The sequence below is a fragment of the Rattus rattus genome, chromosome 3 (genome assembly GCF_011064425.1).
Source record: "Rattus rattus isolate New Zealand chromosome 3, Rrattus_CSIRO_v1, whole genome shotgun sequence".
In the NCBI taxonomy this organism is placed as follows: Eukaryota; Metazoa; Chordata; class Mammalia; order Rodentia; family Muridae; genus Rattus; species Rattus rattus.
In genome coordinates this window covers 21,173,410-21,177,619 of record NC_046156.1, presented here as the reverse complement: position 1 = coordinate 21,177,619, position 4,210 = coordinate 21,173,410, and positions in this window count along the sequence as shown.

The following is a 4,210-nucleotide window of genomic DNA, read 5'->3' as shown; positions in this document are numbered from 1 at the left end:
ACCTCAGGAGCGAACTCTACAATGACTTTCCTGGGGTTGACAAACTAATGTGTCCTGGGGTCTAGTAAAGTCACTAAGGAGGAGAAGGGGGTGCTGTTTCACAAATTCTCACATTCTCTTTTAATGTGCAGAAAAGATACACCGTCTTCTCAACGTGTAAACCAAAGTTGGATGACTACCCTAAGGTGCGGTCACAGCATCTTAAACTTTTAATTACACTTCATCAGGAATGCTGTTTGAATTAAATTAAATCCGATTGAATGGGTGAGTGCTGGGGCCGGGATCTTCATTTGAAACGAGTGATGCTGATGTCTCCACATGCCAGGGCCACACTATGAGAGAATGTTCTGGTTGCCCTTCCCCAGCTGTTAATCCTAAAGATGGGAGGAAAAAGACCACCAACTCAAATCATCAAGGCCAAATTAATGAAAGCAGGGAATTGATTAAAGCAAGCTGCTTAAAATTCATGTACACAGGCTGACTCCCCTGGAGATAGTGTTCAAGAGGTCAGCACTGAACATGACGAAAGACACGGTTTTTAGCTCAGGGGTAGGGAGTTTCCAAATGAGGATTTGTTGGGCGAAGTAGTTGGGATTACAGGAGCAGCAGGTAAGCATTGCAAGTTAACATCACAGCAACCCTTCGGAAACAGACATGACCGCCATTCCCGGAACAGACAGCACAGAACCGTTTGTAGTTATGGCGAGGGGTAGCCCCGTCCTGGAGAAACAGAGGCTTGATCATAGGCAGGACGAACCTAGTGAATCTTCACTGTAATATGGCTTTTAAGCCTAAGGCTGACTTTGGTATCCATGTAGTAGGTAAACTGAGGCAGAGAGCCTTTAAGGGTCAGTGCTTGGAGCCACTGACTGGGGTGGATCCAGATACCTACAGGGGCGGCTGCCAATGAACTCAAATAGAAATTTAAACATTTATTTTAAAAAACTACAAAACTAATGTGTATGCGTATCAAACTGATTTAAAATAAATGTTTAAATTTCTATTTGAGTTCATTAAAAAAGCGGCTGCCAAAAGTATCCAGTGATTAGCGATTCTGAGGGAGCAAAGCTGGCACTCCCTGTGGACAGTGGAAAAACGATGAATTCTTTTAACTCCTTTGGGCCTGTGAGAAAGAGAAGGAAAGAAAATTCACGAATATATACACACACAAACACACACACACACACACACACACACACACACTGAATGGACGAAGTGAAAGGCAGAATCCACTAACTTCCTATACGCAAACATACATGCATAATACATACACACATACATGTATACAGACCTACCGACAGACATATACATATTCACACAGAATGGCTAGAGCAAAGCTCCAACAAGCAGGCTCCAAATATTCCATACATACATGCATAAATATACACAATTGGTGGATGGAAGAAACAATGTTCCAAACCCTCCCACTCCCCTTTGCACAAACTTAACAAATACACTCATAGTTGATTGATGGGGGAGACAATGTTCCAACCACACTATTTTTTATTCTTTCTTCCACTGCCCCTATATTTCAGCCAAACCAGCCCAAGCTGCAATTACAATGTGCTTACATTCTAGTTTTCTTCTAGTAGATGATTATGAAAAACAGTGTGCTTTCTGATACTTTTACAAAAAGTAACATGACGTAGTACAAAGTAAAGAAACAAAGTATTCTAAAAAAAACCCCTCGTACGTTCATAACCAAGCAACTTGTTATAGATGAACAAAGGCTAAGCAAGGAGATAGCTTTCTCAGCTGGTTTCTCTTACTGGCAGGCAGCAATGTGCATTTACAAAGAAAGAAGAAATTACTTTATTGTTTATCTTTAAAAGCAATCTTGTAAGAATCTTAAAAGAATCACAAATCTAAACTTTTATATAAAAATTAGTCATATCCTCCTTAAATCCTCAAAATGCTTATCTACTCATCAGCAATTCTCAATAAACCCTATCAGGAAGCTGAGGGCAAAATTAGGTTTAAGAATCAATCATCACCAATCCAGCCTCAGTGAGAGTCAGGCCAGCCAGTGGTCATTGTTCTTGTTCCCTGACCATAAAAGGTGCCTAGCTTAACTAATAAGAGTGTGCCTTTCTGAACTTCACATTGTTCCCTAAGAGTTTCTACATCAGCTCCAGTGATAAAACCATCTCAATCTGGAGTCACTAACAACTTTATTTTTCCAAATGGTTTCTAAGGGTGGTAGGCATTGCTGACAATCTCCACCCCTAAGTTCTTCTTTAGGGTGGTGATTGAATGATTAATCTGCTCCAGCAGCAAGACCTGAAAGAGACCAAGCATTAATATTGTGGATGTCAGAGATACTGTTCAGTGAGGGACTGGAAGTCCCCTTAGAGTTCTCATATAACTCTTAGATTAAGAGGGATGTGAGTACAGCAAGCAGAGCAGACTTCATTACAGCATAAAGTCCTCAGGACACATAATCCTCAGTGTTGGTGTTCTGTCTAAGCTCCACCCCCACAGTTGCCTGGCAACAGCCAGGTGTGCCTGACACTGTATAAGGGGCTGCTTGGCCTCCTTTTTTTCTTGCTTCTTCTTCTTCTTCTTCTTCTTCTTCTTCTTCTTCTTCTTCTTCTTCTTCTTCTTCTTCTTCTTCTTCTTCTTCTTCTTCCTCTTCCTCTTCCTCTTCCTCTTCCTCCTCCTCTTCTTCTTTTCTTCTTCTTCTTCTTCTTCTTCTTCTTCTTCTTCTTCTTCCTCCTCCTCTTCTCTTCTCCTCTCCTCTCTTCCCCTCCCCTCCCCTCTCCTCTCCTCTTCTCTCTCTTCTCTTTTCTCTTCTTTCTTCTCTTCTCTTTCTTCTCTTTTCCCTTCTCTTCCTCTTTTCTCTTCTCTTCTCTTTTCTCTTCTCTTCTTTTTCTCTTTCTCCTCTTCCCTTCCCTTTCCTTCTCTTCTCTCTTCTCTTTTCTTTTTCTTCTCTCCTCTCTTTTCTCTTTTCTCTTCTCCACTCTCTAGCCCTCTCCCCTTCATCCTTTCTCTCACTATTCCCCTCCCCACTTTCCCTCCACATGCCCATGGCCGGCCTCCTTTACTTCTCCCCGTCTCTACTCTTCTTCTCTCATTAAACCTTTCCACATGGAACCATGTTGGCTTGGTGTGCTTTGTCTGGACACAAGCTGAGATTTAAATCCCAACACTCAGGCCCATGCCACACCAAGGCCCACCCATATGGCTGTGATCACCTGTGGGCTACATTCCATGAGTTCTAAAGCCATTTGTTGTTCCCCCTGCATGTCCTTTGGTAAGATGGAGCCAGGATGGTTCTTCACAGCGCCTATATTTGAAACAAAGGCAAGACATAGTTACCCCGGAGAAGACAGTTCTTAACTCCAGAAGGCTGCAAGTCAGCTAGCTGGAGGTAGACTGTGAACTCTGCATTAAGGAAAGGAAAGGAAGAGAAAAAGAGTATGGACCCCCTTAGGGATGCTCAGTGATAATAGCCATTTATTTTATCCCTGTTGGACATGCTCAACAACAGTAATACAAATCGGGTCCTTGCGTTAGAGCTCTTTTTTATTTTATTTTATTTCCTGAGGCACTTGGCTATTGTTGGCTCCTTAGTGTAGCTCACTGACCAGGCTGTGACCTCCCTCCTAAAGTGGCTAACAGTGACATTAGGAGGGATTTGACCTTCTGATCATAGAATTTTCGAGATCAAGACAGGAGAATCCATGGGAGAGCTTCTTTAGTGTCTGTAGCAGTTTAGAGACAGAACTAGATGAACGTTCATCCACACCTCCACCTTCCTTTACGAAGCCCCCTATTAACTGTCAATGCGAAAACACAGCTTTCACCTCAAGGAGGGAAGAGAACATTTATTCTGGAGCCAAATCCTAGTAGCCATGGCCCAAGAATATGGACCTAGGCTACCCCCGAATTCCATGTTCCAACATGGAGGAAGAAGTTTCATTAAGAGTTTAGAGTAACAAAGAAAGTCAAAGACACTTTTTGAATTGTCGGCGGAAACATCAGAAAGGCAGGTTACAGCAGAATGGAGAAATGCCCGTTGTGGGCCTCAGGTGCTCCCTGATGACAGTCTTAGCTCTTGAATTGGTGGAAGCCAGTCGTCTGCCGAGAGTTAATACATTCCAATGAAAAACCGAGGCTGTGTGTACATTCCAAACGATTTCCCTAATGGTCATTACGCCTCTAGGACAGGCCCAGTAGAAGCAATATATGCTTATTCAGAGGACTAAAG